Source organism: Protopterus annectens, chromosome 7.part0 (genome assembly GCF_019279795.1).
Source record: "Protopterus annectens isolate FY-2018-M chromosome 7.part0, PAN1.0, whole genome shotgun sequence".
Classification (NCBI taxonomy): domain Eukaryota; kingdom Metazoa; phylum Chordata; order Ceratodontiformes; family Protopteridae; genus Protopterus; species Protopterus annectens.
Window position 1 is genome coordinate 781053246 of NC_056739.1, and position 18684 is coordinate 781071929.

Below are 18684 nucleotides of genomic sequence, written 5' to 3' on the forward strand. Positions count from 1 at the left end.
TGTTGACTGATAACCACTTATGCTTGGATTTTAATAGGATGATAGACTTAGTGGAATTTGGGTTGAGAGTGAGGAAATTTATTTCTGAACATGTGGATATAAAAAAGAGCGAAAAGAGTGGCGGCTATACAGACATGTTTATGTTTGTAATCAGTGTGGAGGTTTTGTGAGGTATCCTGAAGAAGGTAGTGTAGGGAGGATAAGTATGCAAGTGCAGTCAGGAGAAGTGATAGCAACAGATTTAGGATTAGCATTATGTAGTTCGAAAATACGCAAATACTTGGTTAGTAGAAACAGTAAGTCTGACTGGATGGAGGTAAATGTTTGCTGATGGTTGATTAGGAGAGAAGAGTTTATGTGCCTAAGGGGTAGGAATTAGGGAGAACTGGGGTAGCACAGGAAAAATGCAATTGGCGGAGTTTTTGATTTTTTTTAACTTCTTCTTTCACATGGAGATCAAATGTCATGCTTTTGACTGTTATTACTCCTAGAAGTAATAATTATTGGTTGGAGGTGAGAGGTAGGTGAGGATAGAAGAGTGTACAAATAGAGATGGGTGGGTGGACTGGGAGTAAGGTAGAGAAGTGGAGTGAGTCCAAGCTCAGCAAGGGTGAATGGAGGGGGTTGAACCTTGGTGGTGATGGTGATGCAGGCATGGAAAAGAAAAAGGAAAAACTATCTCTAAGGTCAGTAAGCCAAGCTAAGATGCCTTACAAGATTAAGTTTTTAGTTGAATAAAATAAGACTGGGGAACATTTTAAACAATTTACAAGTTGAACACTACCAGACTAGGTTATAGCGAATATCAGACTCAGGGTGTTTAAAGTAAAGATCTGCAGCTACGATGTGCATGGCTATATTTACTATTGCAATCATACTAGTTCATGGCTAAGAGGAGCATGATATCTAGGCTACCATTGGTTAGAGGAGTCTGCTCCAGCTGCTACTGCTGCAAGGGAAAGGTACACTGTTATACACAGGATAAACGTATACAATTGTCACCTACACTTTAAATAAAGTTGTGTAGATTTCGGTCTTAAGGTCTTGCACTTCGTGTTAACAAGAGAACACCATTTTCCTGCAGGTTTTCCCCCTATTGTTGAGTGGGAAGGCAGTAGTCACTAAAACAATAAAAGAGAGAAACATTATATAAGAAATTAGGGGAGATGTATATTCAATAATCTTAGTGAATATAAAGCTAATGAGAAATAACAGTTTATAATTACCTTACTGCCCTAGCTAGAAGTAGAAAAGGAGAAGGAAGACAGAGGAGTGATGGTGAGTATAGAAAAGCCCAAGAAAATAACACTAGAGTATACAAGGAGTGGCCAGATTGCATACAGAAAATAATGTGGTGCCAAAGATAGCACAAAAGAAGCAATCCAGAGAAAGCTAAAGGCAATCACAAGAAAAGAGAACAAGGAAGTAAACAAGATAATGACAGAACTGTCCAGCAACAGAGTAAGGAAAGGGAAAACCTGAAGAGAGTATAGAAACCAGACCAAATGTGACTCCAGTCAAAACAATAGGCAGAACAAGGACTGGATATAAAAGCCAGTCTGAAATATGACAGCAAAGGAAAATATAAGAAACAAACAGGAGACGATATTACTGTGTAAAAAAGTCAAGATGTAGAGAGAGTTGATAAGATGGGCAGGGAGGAGGAAGACAGAGGAAGGTATAGAAGTTGTACAAATAAATAAAAAGGAAAAAAATCCTACATATGTGTTAGGAACTCCTGGAGGTCATCATGGACACCCTACATTAGACACAGTAATTCTGAAATGGCTGTGATGGTAGCCCGTAACACCATGATAGCCTGGACATACCTTGGGTCATAACAATCAGTGCAGCAACTTCAGATAAAAGCAGTAACCATGTCTCCAACGAACACCAGTACTCACATCCCTGTGAGCACCGCTCCTCTATGAGGCTTGTGGCACATTCTGATGATTGTCTCACTTCCCCTGACTGCATGTGTCCCCAGTCACCTTTCCTCCTTGTGTGGCATGTGTCCCCTGGGTGCCTGTATAGGGGATCCAGTGGCACATTCCCTGGGTTCAACAGACACACATACTTTTCACTCTACTCCCTGACTTTGCCAATTCTTCCCTGACGTCATCATCTGAGGCAGTTTGACAGTGGTGGTCCTGGGTAGAGAATCACCAGTGAAGACAGCAAAGCACAATATCCTGTTTAAGTATAACTCAACACCAGAAACAATCCTCAAAGTCAGAGGTAGTAGCAGTAGTGCACTCAGACCAAACATTTAAATATCATACCTCATCCAGATGGGTATACAGATTGAATCCCTGATGTCTCTATATAACCTAAAACAGACAGCTTTAATAAGCTGACTAAAAAGAGTGCTGAGGCAAGAGAAGTATATATATGCTTATGCAGGAATACTGCTATGCACCTGTGGTATCTCCAGTGGATATTGTTGGTGCACGATGAAGCTCTGCTCCAATTTCCAGCATCACACTGTGGGACCATGTAGAAGTGCTACTGCCAGACGACAAACTCCTTTATCTCCATCTGTGGCTTGACCAGAAGCCCATATTCCATTGACTTACCTTCCCATGCCAGGTGGACAACTTGTTTTTTTTTTTTTTTTTTTTTTAAACAGCACATATAATGTAGGTGCCGTTGCAGCAGACTGTATCATAAGTATAGTCCTGACCACCTACAGCATTAATATTCTCCACATGATCTTTCTAGGTATGATCTCAGTAGTCCCCGGTCAACAGTATCCTGCCCAATGAGCCACTGGTAATGAAGACAGAGAACATAAAGAAGCACCTCATTATCTGCTTCTGGGAACTTAGTTTTATAAGTGGCTTTCACAGCAGAATCACTGTCTTTCTTTTTTGTATCCTTATTAAGTATTGGGGATGAAAAATGGTGGTATTAGTGTGGTGGTCAGGAATGCCCAGGCAACACTTACCACACTTTGGTCCCCCATGTCTGTATACCATGCTGTTGGTGTATGAAACATCCATTCATGTCCATACAGACAGTTTATACAATGTCAGACTCATAGCACTACTGACAACATTTTCCCCACATACCAAAATCCTTAAGATGTTCACTTACCACACTGACATGAGTGCTTCCTCTCATAGGTAACACAACTTGCAGATGTGTTACAATTATAAGCTATACAGTGGGTAAATGGCAGTTTCTTCCACACTGCGATGAGACTCACTGCCGTCTCTCACACTTAGATCATGCAAATTCAGGTGTCTAGGCATAATTATGCAAATTAGGCCTCAAGGAATTATTCTCTCTGAATCAATCAATTTGTATTTCTTCTACTGCTAAAACTTCACAGCTATTTCTACATGACATTGTACACATGCTTACGTAATTGAGCGCAGTATTGTGCATATGTAGTTAACCCTATTGCACAGGGGAGGGGTACATATGTAACTCCATATCTTACCTAATGAAAATAAAGTCACTGTACTGCATGTAGTACTCATGAGCTATAATCAGCCACACTGTTGCCATGTTCAAATATTGGAAAATGTTAAGTACATTTGACAGTTCCGTCATGAGGTTATGCAAATGAGTTACCCCAACTTGTGTAGCAGTTGTCAAACTGAATTATGGGTGCTACTGTGAGATGCTAGTCGGACGTCTACTGAATTATGGGTGCTACTGTGAGATGCTAGTTGGACTTCTGTGATATTTCTTTTTCAGGAATCATGTTGGCTGACCATGATGAAAATGCAGCTTGCCGTGCCTACCAGTGGTGCATGGAAGAAATGAATCCTTTCCCAAGTACTGCCTGCTGTGACTACTGCCTGCAGCAGAAGGGTCTTTTTATTTTTATTACTTGTTTTTAACTGAGAGCTTGTCTAATGATCATTTTCATTTATAACCTGGGATGGAGGTCAATGAATACAGATAAACATAGTACAAAGAATAACATATGCACAGCTATTTACACAGGATATAAGTTACACACATTTGCACCACAACAACACAAATATAAAATATAAATATTACATTACATTGACATTGATTAGTTAGTTTCAAGCAGAGACAGACAACTTGCACAACTTAGATTAAAATTCTCCACTATACTGAAAACAGCTGCATATGACGTTATTTAAGACAGTCCTTAAAGCCTTTGAAAATTTCCTGGTTTGTGATTTCAACAGGCAGGTGGTTCCAGGTAGCATGCCTAATTCTGAAAAATGCTATCTGTCCCAAGGTGGTTGTAAAATATGGACAGACAAGGAAGAAGTAGCTGTTTTCTGTTTTGTGAACTTGCTGTTCTATATAAGCATTTTTTCCAAAGGAGGACAGCAGGCTTGTTTTAGTTCTTCGCAAATAAAGAGGTTAGCAGAAGTACAGACCTGCTGTAAACAGAAAACTATTTACATTTCTCTACCAGTTTCAATGATGGAGTAAGGGGTCAGCCAAAAGTATAAAACTGTAGATTTTGTTTTCAGTCACTTGCAGTCTTTGGATGTTATAGAAGGAATATAGACAAGAAATGGGTAACTGTGTTCCAGTTTTGGCAATAATACGTATTTTGTCATTGCAGAACAGGCTTTAGGAGAGAGGAGATGACTAATTTTATATCACATTTTTGGATGTATAAGCACTGTATTGGTTACATATTCTGTATGTGGAGTTAAGAAATTTCTGTTAACTGACATTGGGAATATTATTCCATTTTAATATTGTTTATGAGGATGGGAGGGATAGTTGGTAACTTTGGTGTATAGAAGATCGTCAGATTTGTCTTTTTGGGGATGATAAGAAGTTTGTTAGCAGCAGACCAAATGTATAGTTGGGAGAAGCTATTGTGTAACTTATTTTGTAAATAATATTTGCAAAATAAAATATTTAAATATATATATAAATAATATATATAATAAATTAATTATAAATATAAATAAATACATAAATAATATATATAATAAATATAATAAAATAATAAAAAATTTGGCACCTGTGTTTATTAAGTTAAGTGAGTAGAGGGAGCGATTAAAATACACTTGGACATCTGTTTTATAGATGACACTTGAACTAACTAACAGTATTTTCACCAAAATTCATTTTTAAGCTTGTTAAGCTGGACTGAATGGTTAACTGTTTTGAAGGATCTAGTCATATCTATGAAAAGCCGGCTGTAATTTGTCCTTCACCAAGCTTGCAGTAAATGTCAGTAGCAAACAGCACAGATGTGAAGGTTCTACGATAATTACAAAAACCACGCTGAACATTGGACAGAAGAAAATAACTGTTAATATACTTTAGTAATTGATTCTACAGAAGTTTTTTCATATGACATGGCAACAGGTCAGAGATTTGAGATAGGTCTGAAATCCTTTGGAAAAGCTGTTTTTGGGAGGGGTATTATAAAATCATGTTTAAATGCAGTGGGGACATAGCAGTGGAAAGCAAGATGTTAAAGATACGTGTAAGAGCTCTTGCAATGTGTCCAGCAGCAAGCCTTAATAAAGAAGGATGCAGCTTAGGGAACCTGGCAGATGAATTGTTAAGTTGGTTTAGGAGGGGTTTTGTCTGTCTGGAAGATATTTTGGAAAAAAATGAAAGGTTGCTACTTAGGAAGCTAAGGGGTACAGTGCGGAGGGAGGGAGGGACAGACACCTTGCATGGTTTGAGTTGAAAAGTTATTTATGATGTCATGTATGGACATTTGCAGGATTTGCACATAGTTGCTAGTAAATAGGATAGAGTCTGTTGCTGAGACATTATTATTAGAGATGAAGGATAAGCAGTTACTGTTCTTGGTATGAGAGTCCCCAGTATAAAACTGATGCATGGAATGCACTGGCAGCAGTTTAACAGCTGTGATAAGCATCCCACTCACTGGTGAGCATTGTTGCCATCACTACAGTGACTTGAAATGATGCCATCTTGGCCTCTTTGGCCAGTACAAAGCTGAGGTTACAGCTGCAGCACCACAGAAGTAGTGTAAGTAAAATTTGTCTCAGCTCCACATACATACTGCTAGTTTGTGATATTCATAGATCTTAGAGACTCCTGTTTCTCTCTCTATGGCACCAGAAGCAATAGCAGAGAATACAGAGCTGCACAGGAGGAAGAGAGAGTACCTTATAAGGTGTTGTGGTGAGTATGCCTGCTTCATAAAGCATACATTTAAATACTGACACAAATATGACCAGGTATCCATGTTGCAGGTTGACTTCTGAATTTGTTGACAGCTATCTCGGTAGTCGGCCTCTCTAACTTTTTCTCTGTAATGCCAATTCCATGCTAAGTTCCATAGTTCAAAGCTATGACTGTCTGATGTTATTATCTTATGTGTGAATGCAGACTTGAGTGGAATTGTTCAAGTAGCTCAACCGATTAAGGCATTACCTTTTGGACTGTACAAGCTGATGTATGCCAGTTTGAAACTTATCCCTGGTTTCTATCATGCCATCTTTGGTAATTTGTGGTGGATGATTGATGCAGTTTTAAGTACAGAACCTATAATGTTATAACAGAAAAAAAATATGTATGCGTTCTTAACTGTATCTGTACTTTTCATTCCCCCAGCCTCATTCTCACTATATATTCAATCCACACACATTTCTTTTATTGTTTTTTTTTTTTGTTTGTTTTGTTTTTATCCATTTACATGCAGCAACATCTAGATATCTGCCCACTTCTCCATTAAGGACTGCCATCTCCCACAAGTGGCAAGTGGTCCCACCATCTACCTCATCTATGGGCCAGCCTGCCAGGATTTTATATATATATATATATATATATATATATATATATATATATATATATATATATATAAGCACTTTACTATCTCGAAATACTGAAATCTCGGATTTCAGTACCTCAAGACGAAAGTGCAGTTGAGCAAAACTGCACTTGATTGAATCTGAAGTGTCTAATTCGCAGTTCTGGTGGCACGGTACATGGGATTTGCTCTGTTTGTAAGTACAGTGTGCTGTGGGATATGGTTTGCCTGCTGTTGTGTGGATATATGTGGAGATTCAGGTAAGTGCTGTTTTTAAGGGTTTTGGGTAGGGATTTGAGTGTATGTGAGTGTGTTGGGAGGTTTTAGGTGTAGGTTAGGGTAGGTAGGCAAGATTGTGAGTGTGTAAGTATAGAGAGTGGTGGTGTTTGTACGTATGTAGTATGTGTTTGTGCAAGTGGAATATAGAGTATGTAGTGGAGGGTTTAGTGTCTTTGTCTTTTTAGTGCGACCTCGGAGTTAGTATATATGAGTAGCGGTGGTGTGGGGGGCACAGCCCCCCACATAGGGGGTGCAGGGGGGCAAGCCCCCCTACTTATATGTAAGGTAGGTGTGTGTATTTGTGTTGTGTTTGTGTGCATTTTGTTGGTTTGTTGTGGTGTGGGGAGGAAGGTGTATGCATGTTTGTTTGTGTGGTCGAGGGTGTATTTAAAAGTTGCGATTTTGAATTTCGTGCTTTTGGGGTTTCGATATTGTGAATGTTTGGCTTCAAAGTCTGGAGATACTGAAATTCGAGATTTCAGTATTTTGAGATTATAAAGTGAATCTATATATATATACATATATATATATATATATATATATATATATATATATATATATACAATGACCATCTGACCCTCAAAAATATACTACCCCACCTCCATTCTACTACTTTCTTAGGCTTCTTAGGCTTTCTCCTCATGTCCATAAACCTCTGCTTGCTAACCCCTTTTTAATTACTTTCCTATACTCCCATTTCCATCCTTTAATTTGATAAAAAACAGATAGAGAAGACTCCTTTTTGCACTTTTTTGCGTACATAATTACAGAGATCCTCTTCGAGGTGCACACATGACCAACATTCACTGCTTTTCATCATCTTTCCCTACATCTGCACCTCAGTAGTACATGCTGTTATTGTAAACCCTGCTACAGCTATGAGCAGGATATTTAATAAGTTCCCCATTTTGCTGTTAGTTGCTAATGAGCTCTGGACCTTGCCCCATAAGTAAGGTAAACAGCAGTGGGCTGGCCATAACTGTGACCAATGGATTTCTGAATTCCTGGGAAAAAAAGTTTTAGCATATTTAAATAACAGTAGAGCACATATATTAATGTAATAGAAGACACACATCAGAAAAGGAACATCATGTACGGATAAAGAGAAGCAGGAAAAGTGGATTTGCTGCAGATAAGAAAGCAGATATGAGAAAGAGAGGAGCAGCAATAAAGGTACAAACGGATATAAAAATGAGGACAGACGAACAGGGAAGGGATAAACAAGTATGAATGTTTTGTGATGGTTAGGGGATACTGTTATGGACGATATATAACACTGTCACATGTGTATTTAGAAACCTAAAGAATGCTCGTCTGAAATAAAGTATGTGATGGAGTTAAAAGAAGGGAATAATACTGGCAGCAGGAGATATTCTAAGGGTCCAAAAAGACAGAAGGTGACAGAAAGAGAGAAGGTGCAAAAGGAGACATTTAGGAAAGCATTTTGATTAGAAGATACAGAATATACTTATTTGACCTGTAGACACAACAAAAGAGGAGCCTATTAGGGTAGACAGACTCTAGCATTTTCCTATGTAATTATTAAAGAGGAACTGTTTCAAGGAATGGGTAAAACAGAAACTTCAAGATATTATGAAAAAATTAATAGAATCTGTAGAGAACTTATCAGTAAAAATGGGATGAGCAAAACAATTACTTGAGATACTTATTAAAACCAAAGAATATTTGGAGAGAAATAATAATAAATACTTAGAACATTTAAAAAAATATAAAAAAAAGACAGAATTGCAAAATGCAAAAATCAGGTTGTGGAGAGTATCCAAGATTGCTTAAAATGAATACAGAAGAACAGCTTTGGGGCAACAGTTTTTGATCACATTACCAAAAGTGCAAAATTATCAACATATAGACTAAGGCAACAAAAAGTAGAAAGGATCATTACAATACTGAGAGACCCAAGATCTGCGCGACAGATAAGGGACAAAGAAAGGTTTTCACACATCTTGGAGCAACTCTGCAAAAGTAAATGTAAAGAAAGCACATAGATAGACAGGTGAGAAAGAAGCTGAAGAACACCTGTGAAAACCAAATATGCCAATGTTAGAGGAGTGAGAATGAGAAGAGAAGATTTACTGAGGGAGGTATCAATGGAAGGAATAAATGTTTCCTTAAGAAAGCATGCTGCAGAAATATCATCAGGTTTATATGGGATTCCATTAGAATGATGGAAAAGTTTAGAAGAAAAAGCGGTACAAATCTTGTATAGACTATTCAGTGACATAAAATAGATAAAATATCTTAATGGAGACAAGCCAAACTAGCAATTAAACCCAAGGAAGGTCTAGACTCCACTGATCCTGGACCATATAAAGACTTATCCATCGTGAGTCATGATAATAAAGACTTTATGACAATTTTAACAAAAGGGCTGTCAAGATTATTATCTAAATATGTAGGCCTGGATCAATGTGGTATTGCAGAAAACTGACAGGTATTTGACAATACTAAGTTGGATACGCTGATGTTAAAGATATCTGACATGGTTAGACAGGCATTTCTTAGAAAAGTACTGCTAGCATATGGAATCGCTCAGATGGAAAAAATAACCTTCAGAATGGGTTCCAGTGTGAGTGTGTAGGCTGAGAGACATTTCTCATGAGCTGCAACTCTGAAACCAAAAGCCCACAGCACTGCTTCTCTGTAGAGTGGTACAGTTGAAAAACAAAATTGCTGCAGTATTAAATGCCAGCTAGACACGCAGCACATTGCAACGGTCCCTAAGGAGAATACACCGTAGAATGCCTGCAGGAAATGGAAAACAAGAAATGTGCCCTCAGTTTAGAAGAAAATGAGCTAAGAGACGAGTTGCTTGATTTAATAGACATGGATAGACATTAAGATCAATGAAAGAAATAGACTGCAGAAGGTCAATAAAACCCCAAAAGACAGAAGTTTGATAAAACAAATGGACACAGTAATTAGGCCTGTCCATGCTATATAACAGAAGTAAATAGGATATATTACTGTGCATCTCAATTAATAACTTATAAAGTTCTACCACAAGAACACAGGGTAGTGAGGGAAAGGAAGGGGAGAAATCAAATACCATCAAGGAAGTATCGAACAGAGAAAACTATAAAGACAAGTGTCACTGTTAGAAGAATACAGAAGAAGGAACAGATCAACAAAAATACTAAGACAAACATAATAAAAACAATGCACAGTATTAGAACAGACCAGGATCTGTCATGTACAACAAACTAAAAATCTCAGCACAGACAGAAAAACTTAGAAGATACACAGATAAATATAAGGGAAAAGTACAAAATAAACAATTTATTGATGACCCAAAAAAGTTTTATACAGAACTGGGAAACAAGGTAAAAGGAATTGAAAAATCACAAAAAAAGAAGAAATAGATTTATTTTGGAAATGTATCTATGAAGATCCTGTGGAACATAACAAAGATGCTCATGAATAGAGGAAGTAAAAGAAAGTATAAGATGTTTAAAGGTACAGGATATGAAATGGGATGAAGTAACTGCCAGAGAGACTGAAACAAAGTTAAGAAAAGCTTCCAGTTGGAAAACCCCAGGCTCAGATGCAGTGCCTAACTTTTGGTTAAAAGTATTAACATCTTTGCACAAAGAGTTTATCCATCCACGAACTATTTTTACACATGAACTGAACAGACAGAATCTGAAAATCACAAAAAAAAACAAAACAATTCTTCTTCTTAAGACCAAGCTACCTAAAAATTATAGAAATATAAGATCAATTTAACTAATTAATAAGATGACATATAAACTATACATGGGGATTGATGCTGACAGATAGTCATTTAGATCAATAGAAAGAAAAGAACAATGGCAGAACAAAAAAAGTCACATGGAACAAAAGGAAGGATCATTGTTAAATAAAGTCAACTGTAAAAGAGAACTGTAAAAGAAGGCATGGGAAGGGCTACAAAAAATGTATAAAAAAAAAAATATATTATAAAAATGGGATAAAAATGCATAATAAATGCATAAGATATCATAAGATACTATGTGATCATGATTACAGTGATCATGAAACAATTAGAGACATTTTGCAATTAAAATTATTAATAGACAAAAATAAAAATTATAAGATTCCCAGGGATATTTCTGGGATCACTGGTATTCTGCCTGCACTGCTGCCTTGCCTTTATGCAACTTATTCTGCATTGTCTTAGCTTATTAATTGCCTATGTCTTGTCTTCCAAACTTAGAAAACAACAAAAAGTCTTTCCTTCTTTCTTCTCTTTGACACGAACTTCAAAACTGAATTCTTCATCAGATGAACTGAAAAAAGCAGCTGCAGGTTGTAAAAACTTTTTCAAATGATATGAATGTCATTTGGTCTTGATAAATTTGCAAAAGCAAACTTTAAAGCAGGGACAAAAACATCAGCAGAAAACATCATCAGTTTGGGACAAGAATGTGAGATAAAGAACTTGAGCAAGAGGGACTGTATAACTATTTGGGAACAATAAAAACATGACAATATAACAAATAAAAAGCAAATAAGAAAACAAGGAATACTTAAAAAAATTAAACTAAATTAACAAAATCTTTCAAGCTCAAGGTCCAAACCCTATAAACCCGCTTTGCTCTTCCTGCCTCAACTTACTGCCCGGGAGCGTTTGGGAGTGATAAACTGTGTTGGATAGATTAGATAAAAAAAAAAAAAAAAAACTTCATGTGCTGTTGTTGTTGTGTTGTTGTTGTGTCTTTCGTCTTCTTTCCAAGTTAGGTCCGGTTACATGACCTCTACCTCTTCTGACTATGCCTGGAGCCTTACATTACATGCCGAACCAGCGATGACGCAACCTCCAACAATCTCCCCATGCTTCATGCAGCCGCCCAGATCTAGAGACGCCCGTGTTGGAATCCCACCGAGCGCTGCCTACTTGAGCTAATAATTACTCCAGCAGAGCACCACCAGATGCTCATTCCATGATTTAATAAAATCAATAATATCCACATATTCCTCGCATAACTTACATGTATAGATCTGAACTCGTGTATGGTGAAATAAAGAACATGAGGAAAGTTGAAGTTAAAAAACGTAAAAAAAGTCTAAGATGACTTATTAAAAGCAAGCAGATAAAAATATCAAAGAAAAAAAAAATAAAAAAAAATCAACAAGAAGTAGATAAAAAAAAGAAAATAAAAAAAAATAAGCAAAAAAAAATGAAGAAATAGACCAGATGAAAGAAAAACTGAAAAAAAAGTCCTCAAAAAGCAGCAACATATAAAAAAGTATAAAAAAACTCCTAAAAGTCATGAAAATGAGAAAGAAGAGGAACTTGTTTGGGAGAAAGAAAAGGAGAGAAAAGAAGGAGGCAAAGGTTAATATAGTGGCCTAGTTTACAATTTCACATGCACATGCTTACATAGTGGAGAAATGAGAAACATTAAAATACAAACTTAAACAAATGGAAACCAAAAAAACCAAAAAAAACAGGGGTTTAGCTGCTGCACACTATGTGAAGGTGAACATTGAAAAATGAATATACACTAAAAGGGAGACATGTGCACTACATGTTAAAAAACATTATAATAAAATGTTGGCAGGAAAAGAAACATTATGGAAAAAAAAACAGAAACAAACACCAAAAAAGCATCACAGAAACATGGGATCACCCATTAGACCAATTAGAAAACAATAAATCAGTTTGAAAGATTAAGTCTCTTGAAAAGAGAAAAAAGAAGACATCTGAGAAGACAAACAACAGTTGACTACAATTAATGTGATACACAGAGGCACAAAGTCATAAAATATCAGAGATAAACAGTGAAATGAGAGCAATGTGGATAAAAGATACTGAGACAGTTCCGAGAGTAGGTAGAAAAAGGAGGTCCATACTCCCGTAATAATTGCAGAAGCATATTTAGATAATCATACAATATGCAATTACATTCTTGTGGATTACTTATGTCATATTTGCAGATTGTGTAAAGGTAAAAGACACATGCAACACTGATGCAAGAACTTGAATCAATTTAAAATGAACTAATTGACATTTCAAACTTGAAATAAAATTAGAGATGAGAAAAAAAAAATGAATGAAGGGAAAAAGAAATGTGGGAATCAATCTTTCCATGGGAATGGTTGCAGGTTACACCTGATGGTTATGGTTTTTAGTGGGCAAGCAGTTGTAAGGTAAAGCAGTGCTAAATGTTCTGGTTCAGTGGTGTAGTCACGGGAAATGTTTGCTACAGGCTCGCTGGGAAAACCCTCCTAAACATTGTAAATTAAGTAAATGAAACATTATAAGTAAAAACTTAGATTTATAAGATTGAAAATTAAGATATCTAAAGCAGTTAATAATAAAAGGATATAAAAAGAATAATGAAAAAATATAGATATAGAAAGATAAATGAATGAAAAAGAAAAGAAAAGAAGAAATGAAAAGAAGAACTGAAGAAAGAAGAAAAAAAAAAGAAAAGACTTGTAAGAACAGACTTTGGATTACTAACTTTTGAAGGGCTTGCAAAACTTTCCACAGGAAAATTAGGAAAAAAAAGTATAAATAGCAGAGTCCAAACAAATAATGTTAAAGAGAGTAGCTAGTAAGACCAGCCATCAATGAAACAGGTGAGATTAAAGTGTAAGGCCCCTGACCTGATGACTAGTTGCATCTAGTTCTATTATAATATAAATATATTATAAAAGTTATAGACAGAGTGTTTCCTTTTTTCCTTTAATTTAGTTGCTATTATTGTCATATTCTCTTTTTTATTCAGTTTAAAATGTTTCATTTTAAAAACCAAACAGATCAACAAGACAAACATGTGTACTGTTGTAAGAAAGTCCTTCAATACTGCACAGCTTATAAATAACTGGATTGTATCAAGATCTAGGGATGTCACTGTCCCCCTTTACTCTGCCCACATTAGGCTAGTCATTGACTATAATGCCCCCTTTGGCATGTATCTGTCCAAACACATGCAACAACTGGATTGACCTCAGGGATACCTTACTAAAAGGATACAAGGCTTAAACAACATGTCCCACTTGGACTGACTTAAAGGTATCCTGTAGACTGCTAAGAGGTGATCTGTGTATGACATACAAGGCATACCCCAACCCATTACTAATGGATTTACTGCAAATCAGCAAGTCAAAAGGCATCAGAAACACTCGTTCTAGAGATTGTCTGCAATGTCAACAGAATGTTTTGGAGGGATAAGTATACCTCGCTGATGATACCATTGCTGTGTAACAGACTCACCATCCAAATAAAACAAAGTTCATCGCTGTCCATTTTCAAGCATAACTTAGCTCTATGGACGGGAAACAGAAAATATACCACAGGACTGTACCTTGTACTACTAATGGAGAGAGGCAGCTCCTAAATGCTTTATCCCATGCACTGGGCCCCTCTAATTATCTATGGTATAATTCCTATTATTATTATTAGGAGTCATATATAATTATTGACCATGGGATGGATAAGGCCAATCTATAACCAAATGGGCGAGGTCATTTTGAGCACAAAAAAGGGAAGTTAGGCTTAAAATGGCCCTCAAGCACATATAGCCTAGTACTTACATATGAACCTATAAGACAAAGTAAAAGAATCACAGCTGTACCCATCAAACCGAGCCCAAATCCCTATTTATAGGGAAACATTATATACAGTTATGACATATTAACAAGGGTCGGCCACTGGTGTAGAAAACATGACAAACAGTGTACCATTGCATGTGGATTGTGTGGAACTGAATGCATGTTGTTTTGCTGCAAAAATAATCACAAACAAATACAAAAAAAAAAGAAAATAAACAAAAAAGAAACATTGCTATTCCTGAGGCATACCTGCAGCCACTCCTGTTGTCAGAGAGCAGACTCTGCTTCTCACCAGAGAGAGAGAGAGAGAGAGACTAGCTGGTAGTGGTACTTTTCAGCTGCAGGTTCTATTTCTAAGTGCACAGATACTCTTAAAACAGCCTAATGGGAGATCATTACCTGTTGGAGCTTATGTAGTTGACACCGCAACAAGATCTTGTAGGGGGCATCTCTCATATCAACATCATCTGCATGTATCAGGCTAGTGAGGCTGGCATTGCATGCATAGGTCACTGACAAACAGTAGGTAGTGGCGCACTACTGAGACTATCCTCAACAGATAACAACATGCATGGGTCACTGACAAACAGTGGGCAGTGGTACACTATTGCAACTATCCGAAAGAGATAACATGCACAGCTCAATGACAAACAGTAGGTAGTGATGCACTATCATTAGTATCCTAAAGAGATAACATGCATAGTTTAATGACAAACAGTAGACACTGTCGCACTATGACTATTGCTACTATCCTAACGAGATAACATGCAGAAGTCACTGACAAACAGTAGGTAGTGGCGCACTATCCTGCTAGCCATGGAGCAATGTGGGGTCATCAGGTGATGGGAGGGGGTGAAAAAATGTTGTGAATAAATATGCAGCAAGCTAAAAATGTCTGACAGGGTTTTGCAAATTACTACTACAGGGCTCCAATGAAGTTGTTGAGGTACCAGAATTTCATTTTTGAGTGTGCAAATATCTGTTTTATTGTATCACAGCCCTTCATATATAGCCTGCTGCATGCTACCTGTGTGGGATCTATGGTGAACTGATGGATGTCAGCAGCTTCTGCCAGTTTTTATGTAATGGCATATCAGTCATGGCAGATCATGCTATATGTGGCATCCACTGCCCCAAGTATACCTGGCAAGTGACAGAACTGTGTGGCATCCATATCACCACTCAGCACTCATCCTGCATTCGTAGCAAGTGAATATATATATATATATATATATATATATATATATATATATATATATATATATGGGTCTACCTGACAATGCCGAAAGCTGACAATGCCGATGATGAGAACAGCGACACCAGATGATTGAAAACTGAGATGACCGACGGATGAAAACCCCGACGCTGACAACACCGACATGTGAAAAGGCTGTGTAAGTATGCAGTAGTGACGGAAGTTAGGGTTAGGGTGTGGACGGACTCTAGGGATAGGGGTGGGTTAAGTGAGTTAGGGTTAGGGCGTGGGTTAGGTGAGTGTGCGATAGTGACAGTCTTTAGGGTTAGTGGTGCGTTAAGTGAATTAAGCTTAGGGCGCAGGTTAGGTGAGTGTGCGATAGTGACAGTCTTTAGGGTTAAGGGTGGGTTAAGTGAGTTAGGATTAGGGTGCGGGTTAGGTGAGTGTGCGATAGTGACAGACCTTAGGGTTAGGGTTTGGGTTAAGGTTATAGATAGTTGTGTATATAAGGTTTAGTGTGGGTTTGTAAGGATTTTGGTGTGCTTGTGTTGTGTGTGTGCTTTTTGGACAGGGGATTTGTTTTGTTTGTTGATTGTCGGGATTGTGGTGTGTCGGGCATGTGAGGTTTCGTGTTTGTGAACTTTCAGTTATGTGGTGTCGGTGATTTCGTTGTCGGTGTTGTAGTGCGTTGGTGTTGTCAGGTAGATTCATATATATATATATATATATATATATATATATATATATATATATATATATATATATATATATATATATATATATATATATATACATACACACACACACATATATATATATATATATATATATATATATATATATATATATATATATATATGGATTCACTTCAGAAGCTGGAAATATGAAATCTGGAATTTCAGTATCTCGAGCCCAAGAAGTGAAATCCACAAAACAACGAAAACTAAAAACCGCGAAATTCAAAACCTCGAATACCGGAAGTTTTGAATTTCGTGGTTTTACTACACACACACACACACACACACACACACACACACACACACACACACACACACACACACACACACACACACACACACACACACACCATCCACCACACAAACACACACAATCACTCTACTACATGAAAGCAAGGGGGCAAGTACCCCTGCAACCCCCCATGTGGGGAGCTGCACCCCCACACCCCCCTACTTAAATATTCTTACTCCGAGGTTGCACTACATACAAACACACACAAAACACCACCACACAAGCTACTTTCTCTTCGCACACATACATCACAGCAATAAAACACACTGACACACACCACAGCCCCTACCCAAACCCCTTAACACACACACTTACCTGAATACATGACCATAGCGGAACTTTAGAAGCTCAAAATTCAAAACCTCCAGTATTTGAGGTTTTAAATTCCGCGCTTCTAAACTTTAGCTGTTATGTATATATCTATATATATATATATATATATATATATATATATATATATATATATATATATATATATATATACATATATCCCTGCAAGAGACAACAGACACTCAAGAAACTGTTGTACAATCCAGCTAGTGGACACCTGCAAAATCCAGCAGTATTTCCTGTTGCCATCTCAAAGGTTCTAGTGACTGACACAGTCACTGCTATTATTATTCTTGTTTCTGGGGGTGCTTGCTCCATCTTCCTGCACAAAGTACACATATTGCGTAATGCTTATCCTTGAGTGTTCCTGAAGGAGAGTGATGTGTTTAATCAGTCAAGGCCTAATGCCCTACGTATCTTTGAAAAACAATTTTAACTTTAGTGAGTTGTTTCTGCACAAAATACTAAAAAGAAAAACAGAAAATGTTCAGCATTGTTTCTCAGCTGAGATGTCTGTGAAGAAGACTACTGTCAGGTTTATCAGGCTGCTTTCCCCTAAGCAACCAGTGTTCACAAAAAAAACTAAATAAAGAAGCAAAATCTTCAGAAATACTACAAAGTGGAATTACTTTCAAACATTAAGATTCTGATCGTAACCTTCCCATAAAGACAACCCAGTCTTCTGCTCTCAGGAACAAAAAGGTCCAAATAGAAAAATAAATAAAGATTATATAGCAAGAACTCACAGGTAGTTCCCCATGGTGTTCCTTGGGTAAGCTCCACACCCACTGTTGTCTTGATTTCATGTTAAGCCATTCCCTGTGCATGGCTCTATTCTGGAACAAATTGCAAAATAAATAAATATTCAGAGTACATGTTTAGCATAATAAATTAGCCAAACAGTAAGTATCTCGGCAGCTGTACACTGCAAACTCCAAGTATAAGTACAAAGTTCAAATAACATCATGCAAACATTAATGTGACACCACATACAACATATGAAAGTTGTGTATTTACCATAAAGCTAGATACGTGTTGTCTTCTTCCATCAGTCTCAGCTCTTGGACATATCATATACAATGCCTGCAGCTTTCAGACTTTTGGAGTCAACGCTCAGTCTTCTCTCCTCTGCCCATAATTTCTGTCCAATCTCACAGTACCTCAGATTGAGTTTGCCTGCCTATACCAAAGACCTATCTTATACTGTACAAAAGTAAAAGGGCCTAAAAGGACAACACAACAGTGCCAAACTGCAAAAAAAGACAAGGTTCTGGACAGGTCCAGTACACTCAAATCAAGAGCCAGAAAGTGACAGTGTGGTAGGGGGATGGAAAGAAGGGAAGTAGATATGGAGAGAAAATGACACAGATCTAGTGTTATGTTAACTACATAACTTTGGTATCTCATGCTGTCTTTTTCTTCCTCCTCAACAACTGGAATAGAGTCTCCAGTGATAGAAAACCCTGGGTGATCTTATGGAAGGGTATTCTAGAGAATCCGTCCATTCAAGGTGGTGCCAAATGAAGCCTGTGACCTAGAATGCAAGACC

General features: G+C 37.3%; 1 long non-coding RNA gene across 1 annotated transcript in view; it reads right to left on the minus strand.

Moving 5' to 3' along the window:
• The window catches only part of LOC122806685, a 494362-nt gene that overhangs the window by 228245 nt on the left and 247433 nt on the right, over window positions 1–18684 (minus strand). Inside the window, exon 2 of the long non-coding RNA XR_006365538.1 lies at window positions 17882–17971. This is a non-coding gene — a long non-coding RNA (uncharacterized LOC122806685). The remainder of the gene's footprint in view (window positions 1–17881; window positions 17972–18684) is intronic.